We start from the raw sequence: 19,724 nt of genomic DNA, 5'->3' as shown, positions 1-19,724 counted from the left end.
ACATGATATTTGAACCTATTTTGTTTTAAATTTGGTAAATTGAACACATGCTTTTTCTCTCCTATCATATTGTTTCTCGATGACTCTTGTCGCAAAAATGAAGGTTTTAGCATTTATGGTTACAAATATGATAAATGAGAAGGTTGAACTTGTACCTCGATGTCCCTCGATGCGAAATATGATTTTTAAGCTGAGTTTGTTTGGATTTTGCTAAACTGGAAGTATGAAAATGTGGTTCAATGATCCTCAAACCGAAAATGATTTTAGTTTAATATAAATTTGATAAATAGGAAAGTTAATATTTTGTTTCGATGACAGTTGACGCGAAAATGTGATATTTGATTAAATGGGAAGAAATACGAAGCTTCTTGATTGATGGATCAATCGTTAAATATGCAGTTCTCTCAAGGTTAGTCGTGTAACACTTGTAAATTTAATTTCTTTGATCACCACAACATCTCTCTTTATTCATCTTTTTACCATTTGTTTTAGTTTGTTTAGATATTGAATTTTGTCGTCAAAATATAACCTCTTTCGTATGTTTTGTTTATTTTTTTTATCGATTGTCTTTTGAGTTTATAACTTTGGAGTTTTTTTCTTTTTATTTTATTGAGTTATGTCTTCTGTTTGCAGCGAAAAACAGATTTTAGCTTAAATGGTTACATGTTTGATAAATTGGAAGTTTGAACTTGTCCCTCGGTAAATATAAAGTATTGGGATGACCCTTGTCACAAAAACGAGATTTTAGCCTATATGGTTACAAAGTTTGATAAATGGGAAGTTTGAAATTGTCTCTTGATGTCGCTTGATGTGAAACATGATATGTGAACCTATTTGTTTTTGTATTCGGTAAAATGAAAGTATTGGAATGGCACTTGTCGCGAAAATTTGATTTTGGTATATATGCCTACAAGTTTGATAAATGAGAAGTTTGAACTTGACCATTGATGCGAAACATGAGGCGAAAATGAGATTTTAGCCTATATGGTTAGAATTTTGATAAAGGTTGAACTTGTCCCTCGATGTCCCTTGATGCAAAATATGATATATGAAACTATTTGGTTTTGTATTCGGTAAAATGAAAGTGCATTGGAATGTCCCTTGTCACAAAAATGAGATTTTAGCCTATATGGTTAGAAGTTTAATAAATATGAAGGTTGAATTTGTCCCTCGATGTCCTTTGATGCGTAACATAATATTGAACCTATTTGGTTTTAAATTATGTAAATAGAAAGTAATGAGATGATCCTTGCGGCGAAAACGAAATTTTAGCTAATATCGTTACAAGTTTGATAAATATGAAGGTTGAACCCTCGATGGCCCTTGATGCAAAACATGATATGTGAACCTATTTGGTTTCATATTCGGTAAAATGAAAGTATTGGAATGTTCCTTGTCGCGAAAACGAGATTTTAGCCTATATGGTTAGAAGTTTGATAAATATGAAGGTTGAACTTGTCCCTCTATATCCCTTCATGCGAAACATGATATTTGAACCTATTTTGTTTTAAATTTGGTAAATTGAACACATGCTTTTTCTCTCCTATCATATTGTTTCTCGATGACTCTTGTCGCAAAAATGAAGGTTTTAGCATTTATGGTTACAAATATGATAAATGAGAAGGTTGAACTTGTACCTCGATGTCCCTCGATGCGAAATATGATTTTTAAGCTGAGTTTGTTTGGATTTTGCTAAACTGGAAGTATGAAAATGTGGTTCAATGATCCTCAAACCAAAAATGATTTTAGTTTAATATAAATTTGATAAATAGGAAAGTTAATATTTTGTTTCGATGACAGTTGACGCGAAAATGTGATATTTGATTAAATGGGAAGAAATACGAAGCTTCTTGATTGATGGATCAATCGTTAAATATGCAGTTCTCTCAAGGTTAGTCGTGTAACACTTGTAAATTTAATTTCTTTGATCACCACAACATCTCTCTTTATTCATCTTTTTACCATTTGTTTTAGTTTGTTTAGATATTGAATTTTGTCGTCAAAATATAACCTCTTTCGTATGTTTTGTTTATTTTTTTTATCGATTGTCTTTTGAGTTTATAACTTTGGAGTTTTTTTCTTTTTATTTTATTGAGTTATGTCTTCTGTTTGCAGCGAAAAACAGATTTTAGCTTAAATGGTTACTGTAACACCCATACCAGACGTATCTAGAAAGTCTGGCACGTGCGTTAATATTAGTACTGGATACATTAAAATATACAACATAAAATTTTCCCGAATGAATAATATTTACATCAAGTCACGTTCGTATAAATCATAATACAATACATTCATCCATACATAAAAATACATCCTTAATGTCCACATCGTCCTGCAGCTTTACGAACGAACCCTTGAAGTAATATCCATCCGGCTCCGAACATGCATAAACATCCTGCTTATCTGAAACAAATAAGGATTGGGATGAGACATAATGTCTCAGTGAGTTCCCCTAAATCCTAGGCTATAGGCAACCTCAAGGGGAAACCTACGGTCACCACGTGTCTACATTACAACCTGACGGTTGATTATACGTGTGTGGGGACTTGCATACTTAGACGGTAGTGCATACTAGAGCCGTCATAATCATATCTCACTTGTTATAGGCTTCTCATCCTATACGTGTCATGGCGGTCGAAAGGGAACCTAGAACCGCATTGCCAAGAATACGATCTACGTATCAAGGCCTAAACATAACATAATCATGGCACGATTCTAAACCGGACGATTAGGGGAAACCTAAGATCGTCATCGGTATCATATTCATAACTTGCTCTTGTCTTGTAGCATCTAATGCTCTTGCTCTTAACTTAATCATGAACATAAACATAAACATATCGTGCATAAACGTATCCAAATTCATTCATATTGGTTAGCGTTGAACAAACAATTATTATCTTGATTCATTTTACGGATAGTCCCGGGTGGAGTAACCCCGAGATCAATCCCATACATGACCGATGTACGTACATCGGACTCCCTCGGTGTCGTGCGGGTCCCTTGCGGCTTAAACCGTTCCCCTTAGGTCGAGAACCTCCCGTATCCCCCTAGCGTGGATAACAAGAGACACGAGCACCTACGTCTTGTTTACTCAGTGACATGCGGGTCCCTTACGGCTTGAATCGTTCTCATCATGAGAACCCCTTGTATCCCCCTGATGTGGATAGCAAGAGACATGTCACCTACACTTATTAAATCATGGTCTTGTCGTGCATATAAGTTAGACATAATCATACATACATGTTTGCCTCGGAACCTTGATCGATCCGATTGTCGGTAACTCATACTTGTTCATATACATACTTAATCATGGTGAAGAGATTAACTAGTCACTCCATGGCTTACTTACTTGCTAAATCACACTTGATCATATGCGAAGAGATTTCACTTCGCGTCTTATCATTCTAGGGAAACATATCCTATACTTGTCATACTTATCATTCATGCTATCTTTCTAGTTCTCGACTAGCTAAGCCGAGGCTCTACGTTCATTCCCTTTCTTAGTTCATTGCTACCCCATCATGCTTAGACTCTCTTGAGCCATCCTTGGAATACATGCTAAGATTGCCACGATTATTGATGCAAGGATCATTGGATGATGTATGCAATTTTCAATAATTTCTAAAGACCGAAAGTGCCGAAAACCCAATTCCAAGCCGTTTATAAATCCTATGATTTGATAGAGCCAAGTTTGTTCCAGTAGAAAAATAAGTGAAAACAGTCAAAGAACACTTCAAAACGATCGCTACGGACCCCCACGTGACTGCCCCCAAGCACCCGAACGCAGAACAACGCGAACGTTGTCCTGTCTGGGGCGCCTGGCGCCAGGAGCAGGGCGCCTAGCGCTAGCTCCCTGTGTGTGGGCGCCTAGCGCCCTTGTACAGGCGCAGCGCTGCGAACTTTGCGTTTTCGTGTGTTCCGGCCGCGGGTTTTCGCCATTTTCGACCCAAAACTCGTCCAATTCGACCCTGTAATGCACCAAATCCATCCAACAACATATATAGACTTATTTAAACATATTTCATGGCAATTTTAACATATAATCATCAAGAATTACTCAAAAGAACATTAGGGTTCTAAACCCCTCATAAACATAAATCAATACTTTCTGGCATGAATTTACACAACCAAAGGTAGGTAAACTATCTATGGAACTCACCTAAACAAGTTTCTTGCAATCCCTCAAGCATCAATCTCAAACCCTAGCTTTTGGCTTCATCCTTGATTCTTGCCTTTTCCACCAAACCATGCTTTAATCCTTTCCTTCATGTGTTCTTACTTGCTAAACTAACATAATCCTTGCTTGATCATGATTGGGAGAAAGTTTGGTTGATTAGAGAAGAGAGGGAGGGCGCATGGTAGAGAGAAGGAGGAGAGAATTTCCTTTCCAAAAACCTAGAGAGAGAAAGTGAAGGAAATTATGAAGATTTCCACCCCAAAATTGCTTATATACTCCCTTGTGCGTAAATACTTAAATGCCCTTCGCCTTAGTCGTGTTTACCTGACACTGATACATAAGTTCATACTTGACTGATATTTAATAATAATATCGTCCGTCGTACTTAACATTCTTTTTCATAACCGTTTTCCATGGACCTTAGTCCTCTGATACATTTGTCTGATAAAAAAAATTCCTTTAGCTGACGAGCGGGATATTACATTCTACCCCCCTTAAAAAAAATTTCGTCCTCGAAATTTAGAGATCGACTACCAATCATCATGATAAAACTTATCATCTATGGTCTGAGCCAAACATTTTTTCCATTTATACATATCCAAAGAATTTATCGTGTCATGTCTTCATCTTGTTTCTTAATCCGCATGCAACTGAACATAGCATTCTTGATCTTATTATCACTCAAACTTAAAGTTTTCTTAGTATATCATGACTTGGAACTTACCCACTTAACATAAACCATTCATAAAGGTATCTTAACATAAACATAAACACTCAGGATTTGCCTTTTTAACTGGAATCCTATCGGATACCAGGTTTGCCCTGCAGTGCTTATTGCAACATAAAACATCTTATCATACATATACATAGTTAAAACATAATTCTCCTTATAGCACCTTGAGACATACTCCTCTTTTACACATTACTTATCTTGACGATTCCACGAATCTCTTGTCTCTTTTCAGAGTCTTATTAAACCTTCTGATCTCATAACCATTCTCTTAGCATTCGAATTCATGATAACTCATATAACTTGTCATAGAAAAGCATAATTTATACACTTCGATACATCTTTCATCTGACAACCAGTATTGTTGCTCGTATGTTCTTAAAATTTCCGACTTAGGCCACTTGCATTCGAATACTCTTGGCATATACTTGTGCGTCTCATAAGACTTTTCAAAAAAACTGTTGTTTACTTCATCAAATCTTACCTTACATGGTGTCCTACATACTCTCAAGTGTCGCATCTTGTTAGATAATAACGATACTTGTTCTAGCATCTTGATTAAGGAAATTTTCCAAACCTTGGGTATTTGGGTCCTTGGAACGAATAATTGTATAACTCAAAAGAAAACATTATGAAATCATGTTTTTAAAATAATCATCGCTCCAAAGTCCCTTACTACCCGTTTTAACTTTAAAAGTTATAAATCATAGTTCAAAATATTCATAGCAAGCATCGTGATCATTTAACAAGTTTGACATAGGAGAGTATGCACTTCCTCGTGCATAACTCATGGTTTATATCTCCATCTATAATGAAATTCTTGAACTTCAAAAGTAACTCCTATATTATTCTTTCTTGACTTACATACATACCTTGGAGACTCACATACTTGCATAACATAAATCATATAGGATCCTTGACCCTCATAACATTATCTCATTTCCTCGATCTAAGAACAATAAACTTGAATCTTCAAAACATCGTGTCCGGTTACGATCACATATTGTTACCTTATCTTACATAACACTTCTTCTTTAAATACCAGCTTCACACTTGATAATTCAATCATTACCTTGAGTCACAAAAAGAAACCTCTCGACTTTTACATGTATTTCTCTTTTCATAGCATATACTCTTCATTTGTGGTGACTCTAGCCTTTCCTATCTTACATAGATGAAGACACATCCACATACCTTAACCCTTTTCATGACTACCTACATAAGTCTCCTTTCTTACTTAACATTTCGAGAATTTCTCGCTTGTCCCATAATGCTTCTAACGAAGGCTCTTACTATAACATTCCATATTCCATGATTATTGTCTGAACTTTATTTATTAACTTTCGTTGCGTCACTCTGATTCCCACCAGTTGACTTTAACCAATATTCTAATCCCTTAAGACAACTGAACTTTACATATGAGCATCATCTTCTTGAACTCTTCCTCAAAACCTTTCATGTGGCGAACTTTGCCATAAACATACACCTCACAATACCTTGCAAGATTGGATCTCGCGGTAGACATGTCGAATTACCATATTAGTTTACTTGGGAATAGACCTTACTTTCTCACTAGTTGAGTTCACCTCATAACATACACTTATCATACATAAACTTGTTTCCGAGCAAATATCGAATTCCCATAGGAAACTCATCATAAATTCATACATACTTTTCGATCATACTTCATTGTATTCTTGTATTCTCGCATTCTATGTTTTGCATAATCAAACGAATGTTTGCTCGTTAATTTCTTTCTTTAAGAAAACATTTTAATCTAACATACGGGTCATTGGCGTTGACGATTTCTCTTTATATAAAAACGTAATAAGATTGGCCTCAGTCGTTGCATCAAGAATCACGGAATAAGTTGACAGCACAATTGTGTCATCAAACCTTAGTTCCGGTTAGTTTAGCCCACTCTACGTGAGTCGTAACAACCGGTACCTGCAAAAATTTCTTTTAAAACCAAGAACGCCATCTCCAATCACCCATATGCATGTATTCATTTTCAAAATTCTGACAAACTTTAGAATTCATCATCATAACGAGCCTTAACAAGTCAATCAAGCAAAACATAGATCTGGGGGAATACTCATAACTTCATTGAATCTGAAAATCTTGTGACTCTGCATAATTCTTTACCACTTACCTTTCATCTCATGCATGCGCATTCACTTTATCCAGTCATATGCCGGAACTTTAAAACTTCTGACCCAAGCTCTTCGTCAGCTCTTGCTACGTTAACTTCTAATGTTACCTTGAACCGGATTGATTCCGTTAATAGTTATCCATGCATTTTCTTCCTTAGAATTCATAGGGTATAATATGCATTCGATACTTGATGTTATAGAGAGTTTTTGTTGCATAAAAGATTGTGAAAACAACCTCCAATAGCTACTACTAACCCTAGAGACAAAATGACAGTTTTTGGAAAAACCGAAATTTTCACTCCAGGTTCGTTATTAGCGAAATCCTCTGGAGTAATTTCGCTATTAGCGAAATTTTCGCTATTGGCGTGCTTTCTTTAACACAATTTTCCAAAAATCATATTTTTCATAAAATCTTATTTCCTCAAGTATCCCAATGCATATCATTCCTTTCGATCGTCTTAAAAACAATTCTATAACCTTTGCATGACAAGCATTAACATCAATCAATTCAATTCACGGCACATTAGAAACTGATATCTTGTCATCCTAGCACTTAACATAAACTTCCACATAAAACTTCAACTTCATTCACTTCGAACGACTTAACTTATTTCTCTGCTAATTCATTCACTGTTAGAATCTTATTCCCACTGAACATATCAATCTTTATCTTCCGTTCTCATATCTCAATCCCTGAGAGCTTACTAACTCCATCAACACATATCGTCTTATCCTTAACTTGTAGTCTTGTACTTACGTTCCAGAGTATATTTCCTTTGCATACAATAATCCATTCCAACTACGACTCTTACCGAAGCTTCCGGTCATGCTTAGATATATATATATATATATATATATATATCCAACTTCTTCACTTACGGATACATGAAGTATCAGTAACATCATACTCGAATTGTCGGAACGTTCTTTCTTAACATACCTTACATTCCCGGAGGATTCACACTTGTGCTTGATTAGTTCACCGGCCACCTTTTGGCACGATCAAACTCTTACTAATACTTATCCGAGTTCTTACTTATGAGTTCACACTTTCCAGTGCATCTTCATCACATACTTCATTCCTCCTGGGTCCTATTCAGCTCTCAGGCATCCATTCTAATCGTTGAATGCTAAATTGAGTTGATCAGGCTCAACTAACAACAACAATTAGAACTTTTACCCGGAACCCAATGGTCCCACTACCTTAGTTGTAATTTAATGACCCAAGGCACGGTCTGAATCGACCTGCTCTGATACCAATTGTAACACCCATACCAGACGTATCTAGAAAGTCTGGCACGTGCGTTAATATTAGTACTGGATACATTAAAATATACAACATAAAATTTTCCCGAATGAATAATATTTACATCAAGTCACGTTCGTATAAATCATAATACAATACATTCATCCATACATAAAAATACATCCTTAATGTCCACATCGTCCTGCAGCTTTACGAACGAACCCTTGAAGTAATATCCATCCGGCTCCGAACATGCATAAACATCCTGCTTATCTGAAACAAATAAGGATTGGGATGAGACATAATGTCTCAGTGAGTTCCCCTAAATCCTAGGCTATAGGCAACCTCAAGGGGAAACCTACGGTCACCACGTGTCTACATTACAACCTGACGGTTGATTATACGTGTGTGGGGACTTGCATACTTAGACGGTAGTGCATACTAGAGCCGTCATAATCATATCTCACTTGTTATAGGCTTCTCATCCTATACGTGTCATGGCGGTCGAAAGGGAACCTAGAACCGCATTGCCAAGAATACGATCTACGTATCAAGGCCTAAACATAACATAATCATGGCACGATTCTAAACCGGACGATTAGGGGAAACCTAAGATCGTCATCGGTATCATATTCATAACTTGCTCTTGTCTTGTAGCATCTAATGCTCTTGCTCTTAACTTAATCATGAACATAAACATAAACATATCGTGCATAAACGTATCCAAATTCATTCATATTGGTTAGCGTTGAACAAACAATTATTATCTTGATTCATTTTACGGATAGTCCCGGGTGGAGTAACCCCGAGATCAATCCCATACATGACCGATGTACGTACATCGGACTCCCTCGGTGTCGTGCGGGTCCCTTGCGGCTTAAACCGTTCCCCTTAGGTCGAGAACCTCCCGTATCCCCCTAGCGTGGATAACAAGAGACACGAGCACCTACGTCTTGTTTACTCAGTGACATGCGGGTCCCTTACGGCTTGAATCGTTCTCATCATGAGAACCCCTTGTATCCCCCTGATGTGGATAGCAAGAGACATGTCACCTACACTTATTAAATCATGGTCTTGTCGTGCATATAAGTTAGACATAATCATACATACATGTTTGCCTCGGAACCTTGATCGATCCGATTGTCGGTAACTCATACTTGTTCATATACATACTTAATCATGGTGAAGAGATTAACTAGTCACTCCATGGCTTACTTACTTGCTAAATCACACTTGATCATATGCGAAGAGATTTCACTTCGCGTCTTATCATTCTAGGGAAACATATCCTATACTTGTCATACTTATCATTCATGCTATCTTTCTAGTTCTCGACTAGCTAAGCCGAGGCTCTACGTTCATTCCCTTTCTTAGTTCATTGCTACCCCATCATGCTTAGACTCTCTTGAGCCATCCTTGGAATACATGCTAAGATTGCCACGATTATTGATGCAAGGATCATTGGATGATGTATGCAATTTTCAATAATTTCTAAAGACCGAAAGTGTCGAAAACCCAATTCCAAGCCGTTTATAAATCCTATGATTTGATACAGCCAAGTTTGTTCCAGTAGAAAAATAAGTGAAAACAGTCAAAGAACACTTCAAAACGATCGCTACGGACCCCCACGTGACTGCCCCCAAGCACCCGAACGCAGAACAACGCGAACGTTGTCCTGTCTGGGGCGCCTGGCGCCAGGAGCAGGGCGCCTAGCGCTAGCTCCCTGTGTGTGGGCGCCTAGCGCCCTTGTACAGGCGCAGCGCTGCGAACTTTGCGTTTTCGTGTGTTCCTGTAACACCCATACTAGACGTATCTAGAAAGTCTAGCATGTGCGTTAGATTAGTACTGGATACATTAAATTTACAACAAAACAACTACGAATGAATATATATGTATACAACCAAATGCGTTCGTACATAATAATGCAACTCAACTTTTCTAAGTATAAAGAATGCGTCCTTGCATATCCATCTCATCCTGCAGCGGTACGAACGAACACTTGTCGCATCATCCATTCGGCTACTAGCTTGCTAATCCAACCTGTTTATCTGAAACAAATAAGGATTGGGATGAGACATAATGTCTCAGTGAGTTCCCCTAAATCCTAGGCTATAGGTAACCTCAGGGGAAACCTACGGTCACCACGTGTCTAAAATACAACCTGACGGTTGATTATACGTGTGTGGGGACTTGCATACTTAGACGGTGTGCATACTAGGGCCGTCGTAGTCTTATCTCACTTGTTATAGGCTTCACTTCCTATACGTGTCATGGCGGTCAAGGGGAATCTAAAACCGCAATGCCAAGAATACGCTCTACGCATCAAGGCCTAAGCATACTATAATCATGACACAATTCTAAACCGGACGATTAAGGGAAACCTAAGATCGTCATCGGCATATCTTTATCTATACTTGCTCTATGCATAGCTATGTTGTATCTAACAACATATTCTATCTTGCTATCATACTAGTTCTTGATGATCTACGTCTATGTTCTACTATTCTTGACGATCTACGTCAAGGCTCTACTATTCTTGACGATCTACGTCAAGGCTCTATGACATAACATAAATATATCTAATAAATATGCATAGTCAAGTTCATTCATAAAGTTAGCGTTTAACAAACAATTATTATCTAAGTTCATTTTACGGAAAGCCCCGAGTGGAGTAACCCCGAGCGCAATCCCTATCTATCCGATGGAAACCTATCTAAGGTATAACCAATGGCACTCCTGCAGTGATGTGCGGGATCCATACGGCTAACCCCATTTCACCTAATGGAAACCTCTTGAACCAACCTAGTGTGGACACAAGAGACACGACCACTACATCTTACTTACTAAGTGACATGCGGGTTCCTTACGGCTAACCCCGTTTCACCTAATGGAAACCTCTTGAGCCAACCTAGTGTGGACACAAGAGACATGGCACCTTAACTTTAAAGTCTTGGTCTATATATATATATGCATGAGTATTAAATCTATGCTAGCTATCTCTTTTACCTCGGATGCCTATACGATCCAACTAGAGGTAAACTATATGCTTGTTTAACTTGCTATGTGAAGAGATGTCTAATCAATTCACGTCTTGCCACACTCGTATGGCACTCTAGCTTCTACGCGAAGAGAATACTCTATGTCACTTCGCGGCTTATCAAGCATACAACTCATGTCTAACCTTCTACTCTATTCTTTGCTAAATATTCTAGTTCTTGACAAGCTATGTCAAGGCTCTACGTTCATGCCCTTCCTTAATTCATCACTACCCGAGTAATATCGGCTTACTCTCTCTTGATTCACTCTTGCCATTCTTGTTAAGTTTGCCATGATTTTCATTTCTAGAATCGTTTGATGTTATGTGCATTGCCTAGATGTTGTTTTGGGGTTATAAAGTTGTAAAACATCGAAAGAAAGTCTTCGGAATGCACCACCGACCCTAAAAGGGGCCAACAGGCCAAAATCATATTGGCAAGGTCAGAGGCCTGCGCTATTAGCGCACCTGGGGCGTGGCCTGCCTGGAGAATTTCGCTATTAGCGTAGATTTCGCTAATAGCGTAGTTCTTCGGGTCTGTGGTACCAAATTTCCAGTTTTGACCCAAAACTTGTTCAGTTTGATCCTGCAGTGCACCATAATCATCCAGCAACATATGTATACATTTATAAACATATTTCATGGCAATTTAACATCTAATCAACAAGAATTTATCAAAAGAGTATTAGGGTTCTAATCCCCTCATAAACATGAATCAATCCTTTAAACATGGAATTGCACAACCCAAAGGGTGGTAATCTATCTATGGAACTCACCTAACATGGTCCTTGCAATTTCCAAGCATCAACCCTAGCTTTGCTTCATGCTTGATCTATAGCCCTTTCCTCCAAACCTTGCTTTAATCTCTTCCTCCACTTGTTTCTTGGTTGCTAAGCTATCCAAACCATACTTGATCATGTTTTGAAGGAAGATTGGATGTCTTGGAGAGGAGAGGGAGGCGAAATTCTAGAGAGAAGGAGGAGAGAAAGGTTTTCCAAAACCTAGAGAGAGAAGTGAAATGGGAAAATGAATATTTTGGCCCCAAAAACACTTATATACTCCCTTGTGCGAGTTTACTTAAATGCCCTTCGTCTTGGTCGCGCTTAACCTGACACTGATACATAAACCCCTGCTTGACTGATATTTCATAAAAACATTCTCCCGTCGTACTTGACGTTCTATAACACTTAATCTCTGATATCTAGCTCATACCTGGCTTATGCCATTAATAGACATTTCCATGATCATTTGTCCTCTGACGCGTCTAATGGGTAATATTCCGTTACTGTTAAGCGGGATATTACACTCTACCCCCCTTAAAGAAATTTCGTCCTCGAAATTTAGAAATCATCTATCAATCACAGTAACTAAAATCTATTTCTTTTGGTTTCTGCTAAATGATATCTGATCAAAACCACTCTAGGAAGGTTGAAGAATACTTTTCTCAATAAAGCATGCAATTTATCCTCTTTCTTATTCTGCATATGATTGAATATGGTCTCTTCAATCTTACTATCTTTATCAAAATCACAGAACTGTCTGAGAACATAGTGATTAAAACTAACTTTTGTTATAAGAGGATTGCTTGTCTCCGATCTATTCCTTCTCTGCTTAGCATGAACTCTGCATCTACGTAACTTTTCTCTATCTGAATCACTCAGGATTTGCCTTTAAACTGGAGTTCTACTGATATCCAGGTTTGCCCTGCAGTGCTTACGTGTGTCTAACACATCTTCCATGTATACATCTTATCATGCATACATAATCTGTTTTACCGCACATTGCGATTTATGCTACTTACTGTTGCTACTTATCTTGATGATTCTACTCATCTCTAATCATAGTCTTATGAAACCTTTCTATCTCTTCATAATCTCCCTGTACTGCAATTCATGGGTAACTTATCTAGCTTGGCATGTAGAAGTGAACTCAACTACACTGATTCATCTGACAATCTATTAACCTGTCTGGCGGTTCACATACTCTTGAGACTTTCTACTAAGTCCTTTTGCACTTGCATTGAACACTCTTAGCACAAATCTGTGCATCCCGTATGACACTAATATCACATGGGCCTTGTCATTCATTCATAAAAACTTTATCTTCTAGTATTGGCATACTTTCTAGCGCCATTGCTTGTTAGTTAATAACGATACTCATTCTAGCTTTTGTTTCTAAGAGTTTCTAAACTTTGGTACATAGGTTCTTGGAACGAATAAATACATGACTAGAAAAATATCATTTTTAAAACTGGGTCTATACTAGTATTGCAGAACCACAGGACGAGTCTCTATATCTGAAAAAGGTTTTACATCTCGCTCCAAACTTGTCTCTAACAAGGTGGTCCTGAAGTATATACGCCTTAAGTGAGCCTGCTCGCTTATGACGCGTCTCATTAGTTTCAACAATGTGAAATTTCATGTATTTTAAAACATCGTTACCAAGTTCCTTAATACCAATCTTAACTTTAAAAGTCATAAAATCATGGCTTAGCACCATTCTAGAAAGTATCGTTATCATTTAACAAGTATGGTATAAGAGGGTATGCACTTCGTCAGACATAACTCATAAATCGTACTCCATTAACATAGCACATACTCTTTCTGGCTAACCAACAACTCTTCTGCGCATTCGGCATCACCAAATTGGCAACCCGATTAATTCGTCTGTGTAACTCTAGTCTTTCTCATCTTACCTGAGTGAAGATGCTTTCTTTAAACTTTCACTTTAATCAATACTAGCTGCGTAAGCATCTATACTTACTTACATAACGAGAACTCCTCGCTTTCAACATAATACTTCTCACTAAAGCTGCATTGCTATCCTGAACTTCTTCACGAAGTTTCTTACTACCAATTTTCCATGTTCCATGGCTACTGCTCGCAACTTAAGTAATTAACTTCCGTTGCGCTACTCTGATTTCCACCGGTTGGCCTCAACCAATACTCTGATCCGTTGAGACGAGGGAAATTTTATTCTTTTTCTATTATCACCACAATATCTGCTTGAACTCTGCTCGATACTTCTATGTTGCATGCTACTCTGCAACCTCATTCTACTCTTTGCTGGTAAGATTGAATCTCAAGGAAACTTACCTCTGGACATATCAATGTCATACTTATTCTTATTCCTGAGCAACTTAACTCAAGGAGCACATCTTTGCAATTACATAACTACTATTCCATGAAATGCTCTTACAACCTCCCATGATAGACTAATCTTGCATTTGGACATACTTCCTTATGCATCTAACATTGTAGCTTCGTATCTCGCATACTATGTTTTGCTCAATCCTTCCTATGCTTGCTCGTTACTTTTTCTTTCTAATAAAATTTCGTAAATTAGCACACGGGTCATTGACGTTGATGATTTTCAACTATATAAAACATATACTGAATCTAGGTCTTAGTCGTTACTCTAAAATCTCAGGACGAGTTGATAACACGTATGTGTCATCAAATCTTAGTCCTAATGGGTGTAGCCCATACTACACGAGTCGTAACAAACCGGTACCTACAAAAATTCATTTGTATTTCAAAAATGTCAACTTCAATCACCCTTATGTGTATATCTTTCTAAAATCATGTAACTTTACGATTTAGCATCCTAACGAGCCTTCGCAAGTTCATCAAGCAAAACATAGATTTGAGGGATACTCATAGCTCCGCAAAATTCAAGAACCTTGCGATTTCATAAAACTCTTCACCACTTTAACTCTTTCTTCATGCCTTCACATCTGTGACTTCCATTCTAGATACTGGTGCCTCTAAACTTTTGGTCTAAACTCATTCTTAACTCTTGTCACATTAACTTCCAAAGTCACGTTAAACCGATTCGATTTTCGTTGATGATTGCACATGCCTCTTTCCCTTTTGGAAACTTTAGGATGTGATATGCATTCGTCACTTGATGTTATAAAGGTTTCCGTCGCATAAAAGATTGTGAAGACAACTCCCCAAGTCACTGCAGATTCTAGAGACGAACTGAAAGTTTTCGGGAAAATCGAAAATTTCGCTCCAGGTTCGCTATTGATGAGTTTCTTCAGCTCAATTTTTCGGAAAAACATTCCTTGAACGAAAATTCTTACTTCTCAAGTAACCTAATGCACATCATTCTTTCCTAGCATCGTAAAACATTCTATAGTATATGCATGGCAAGCATCAACCTAATTCGATACAATTCTCGGCACTTTAGAAACTAATGCTTCATTCCTGATAACATAAAACTTTCACTGAATCCTTTTCTACTACGAGTAGCTTACTTCTCTGCGTTACCAATTAACGTAGCTTCCCGAACATTAGAACCTTGTTCACTTTGAACATTCAAGTCCATAATCTCAATAACATAACGCTATTCCTGAGAGTCTACTAATCCCGTCAACCTACGTCGACTGCTCTCTATCTTGTAGCCTTGCGCTTACCTTCTGGAAGTTCTAACTACGACCCTTACTGAAGCTTTAGGTCCAGCTAAGATATTTTCATATCCTTCTCTTATGGGTATACGAAGTATCATCAACAACTTACCCAACGCTGTCTAAACGTCCCTTCTCAACATTGTCTTACATTGCCGGAGGATTCATACTTCTTACTTGCTTAGTTCACCGGCCACCTACTGGCACGATCAACTTCTTACTACTACTCATTCCGAGTTCTTACTTCTGAGTTCACACCTTCCGGTGCATCTTCATCACAAACTTCGTTCCTCCAGGGTCCTATTCAGCTCTCAGGCATCCATTCTAATCGTCGAATGCTAAATTGAGTTGATCAGGCTCAACTAACAACAACAACTAGAACATTTACCCGGAACCCAATGGTCCCACTACCTTTGTTGTAACTTAATGACCCAAGGCACGATCTGAATCGACCTGCTCTGATACCAAATGTAACACCCATACTAGACGTATCTAGAAAGTCTAGCATGTGCGTTAGATTAGTACTGGATACATTAAATTTACAACAAAACAACTACGAATGAATATATATGTATACAACCAAATGCGTTCATACATAATAATACAACTCAACTTTTCTAAGTATAAAGAATGCGTCCTTGCATATCCATCTCATCCTGCAGCGGTACGAACGAACACTTGTCGCATCATCCATTCGGCTACTAGCTTGCTAATCCAACCTGTTTATCTGAAACAAATAAGGATTGGGATGAGACATAATGTCTCAGTGAGTTCCCCTAAATCCTAGGCTATAGGTAACCTCAGGGGAAACCTACGGTCACCACGTGTCTAAAATACAACCTGACGGTTGATTATACGTGTGTGGGGACTTGCATACTTAGACGGTGTGCATACTAGGGCCGTCGTAGTCTTATCTCACTTGTTATAGGCTTCACTTCCTATACGTGTCATGGCGGTCAAGGGGAATCTAAAACCGCAATGCCAAGAATACGCTCTACGCATCAAGGCCTAAGCATACTATAATCATGACACAATTCTAAACCGGACGATTAAGGGAAACCTAAGATCGTCATCGGCATATCTTTATCTATACTTGCTCTATGCATAGCTATGTTGTATCTAACAACATATTCTATCTTGCTATCATACTAGTTCTTGATGATCTACGTCTATGTTCTACTATTCTTGACGATCTACGTCAAGGCTCTACTATTCTTGACGATCTACGTCAAGGCTCTATGACATAACATAAATATATCTAATAAATATGCATAGTCAAGTTCATTCATAAAGTTAGCGTTTAACAAACAATTATTATCTAAGTTCATTTTACGGAAAGCCCCGAGTGGAGTAACCCCGAGCGCAATCCCTATCTATCCGATGGAAACCTATCTAAGGTATAACCAACGGCACTCCTGCAGTGATGTGCGGGATCCATACGGCTAACCCCATTTCACCTAATGGAAACCTCTTGAACCAACCTAGTGTGGACACAAGAGACACGACCACTACATCTTACTTACTAAGTGACATGCGGGTTCCTTACGGCTAACCCCGTTTCACCTAATGGAAACCTCTTGAGCCAACCTAGTGTGGACACAAGAGACATGGCACCTTAACTTTAAAGTCTTGGTCTATATATATATATGCATGAGTATTAAATCTATGCTAGCTATCTCTTTTACCTCGGATGCCTATACGATCCAACTAGAGGTAAACTATATGCTTGTTTAACTTGCTATGTGAAGAGATGTCTAATCAATTCACGTCTTGCCACACTCGTATGGCACTCTAGCTTCTACGCGAAGAGAATACTCTATGTCACTTCGCGGCTTATCAAGCATACAACTCATGTCTAACCTTCTACTCTATTCTTTGCTAAATATTCTAGTTCTTGACAAGCTATGTCAAGGCTCTACGTTCATGCCCTTCCTTAATTCATCACTACCCGAGTAATATCGGCTTACTCTCTCTTGATTCACTCTTGCCATTCTTGTTAAGTTTGCCATGATTTTCATTTCTAGAATCGTTTGATGTTATGTGCATTGCCTAGATGTTGTTTTGGGGTTATAAAGTTGTAAAACATCGAAAGAAAGTCTTCGGAATGCACCACCGACCCTAAAAGGGGCCAACAGGCCAAAATCATATTGGCAAGGTCAGAGGCCTGCGCTATTAGCGCACCTGGGGCGTGGCCTGCCTGGAGAATTTCGCTATTAGCGTAGATTTCGCTAATAGCGTAGTTCTTCGGGTCTGTGGTACCAAATTTCCAGTTTTGACCCAAAACTTGTTCAGTTTGATCCTGCAGTGCACCATAATCATCCAGCAACATATGTATACATTTATAAACATATTTCATGGCAATTTAACATCTAATCAACAAGAATTTATCAAAAGAGTATTAGGGTTCTAATCCCCTCATAAACATGAATCAATCCTTTAAACATGGAATTGCACAACCCAAAGGGTGGTAATCTATCTATGGAACTCACCTAACATGGTCCTTGCAATTTCCAAGCATCAACCCTAGCTTTGCTTCATGCTTGATCTATAGCCCTTTCCTCCAAACCTTGCTTTAATCTCTTCCTCCACTTGTTTCTTGGTTGCTAAGCTATCCAAACCATACTTGATCATGTTTTGAAGGAAGATTGGATGTCTTGGAGAGGAGAGGGAGGCGAAATTCTAGAGAGAAGGAGGAGAGAAAGGTTTTCCAAAACCTAGAGAGAGAAGTGAAATGGGAAAATGAATATTTTGGCCCCAAAAACACTTATATACTCCCTTGTGCGAGTTTACTTAAATGCCCTTCGTCTTGGTCGCGCTTAACCTGACACTGATACATAAACCCCTGCTTGACTGATATTTCATAAAAACATTCTCCTGTCGTACTTGACGTTCTATAACACTTAATCTCTGATATCTAGCTCATACCTGGCTTATGCCATTAATAGACATTTCCATGATCATTTGTCCTCTGACGCGTCTAATGGGTAATATTCCGTTACTGTTAAGCGGGATATTACAGTTCCGGCCGCGGGTTTTCGCCATTTTCGACCCAAAACTCGTCCAATTCGACCCTGTAATGCACCAAATCCATCCAACAACATATATAGACTTATTTAAACATATTCCATGGCAATTTTAACATATAATCATCAAGAATTACTCAAAAGAACATTAGGGTTCTAAACCCCTCATAAACATAAATCAATACTTTCTGGCATGAATTTACACAACCAAAGGTAGGTAAACTATCTATGGAACTCACCTAAACAAGTTTCTTGCAATCCCTCAAGCATCAATCTCAAACCCTAGCTTTTGGCTTCATCCTTGATTCTTGCCTTTTCCACCAAACCATGCTTTAATCCTTTCCTTCATGTGTTCTTACTTGCTAAACTAACATAATCCTTGCTTGATCATGATTGGGAGAAAGTTTGGTTGATTAGAGACGAGAGGGAGGGCGCATGGTAGAGAGAAGGAGGAGAGAATTTCCTTTCCAAAAACCTAGAGAGAGAAAGTGAAGGAAATTATGAAGATTTCCACCCCAAAATTGCTTATATACTCCCTTGTGCGTAAATACTTAAATGCCCTTCGCCTTAGTCGTGTTTACCTGACACTGATACATAAGTTCATACTTGACTGATATTTAATAATAATATCGTCCGTCGTACTTAACATTCTTTTTCATAACCGTTTTCCATGGACCTTAGTCCTCTGATACATTTGTCTGATAAAAAAAATTCCTTTAGCTGACGAGCGGGATATTACAGTTACATGTTTGATAAATTGGAAGTTTGAACTTGTCCCTCGGTAAATATAAAGTATTGGGATGACCCTTGTCACAAAAACGAGATTTTAGCCTATATGGTTACAAAGTTTGATAAATGGGAAGTTTGAAATTGTCTCTTGATGTCGCTTGATGTGAAACATGATATGTGAACCTATTTGTTTTTGTATTCGGTAAAATGAAAGTATTGCA

At 38.1% G+C, this 19,724-nt stretch overlaps 2 long non-coding RNA genes across 2 annotated transcripts; both read right to left on the bottom strand.

The window, feature by feature from the left end:
- Nucleotides 1-2,165: 2,165 nt before the first annotated feature.
- LOC146946871 (uncharacterized) lies at nucleotides 2,166-5,619 on the bottom strand. Its single transcript, XR_015026829.1, has 2 exons — nucleotides 4,160-5,619; nucleotides 2,166-2,403 (listed from the first exon to the last, which is right to left on the bottom strand). It is a non-coding gene; the product is annotated as an uncharacterized LOC146946871 (long non-coding RNA).
- A 2,722-nt stretch (nucleotides 5,620-8,341) lies between these two features.
- LOC146946870 (uncharacterized) lies at nucleotides 8,342-19,480 on the bottom strand. The gene is made up of 2 exons (XR_015028289.1): nucleotides 19,014-19,480; nucleotides 8,342-8,579 (listed from the first exon to the last, which is right to left on the bottom strand). It is a non-coding gene; the product is annotated as an uncharacterized LOC146946870 (long non-coding RNA).
- Nucleotides 19,481-19,724: the final 244 nt, after the last annotated feature.

The sequence above is a fragment of the Medicago sativa genome, chromosome 2 (assembly GCF_051527215.1).
Source record: "Medicago sativa cultivar Bolivia chromosome 2, Bolivia_mono, whole genome shotgun sequence".
NCBI lineage: Eukaryota > Viridiplantae > Streptophyta > Magnoliopsida > Fabales > Fabaceae > Medicago > Medicago sativa.
Note: the sequence above shows the minus strand (reverse complement) of the source record. Positions and strands in the feature narration are given on the sequence as shown.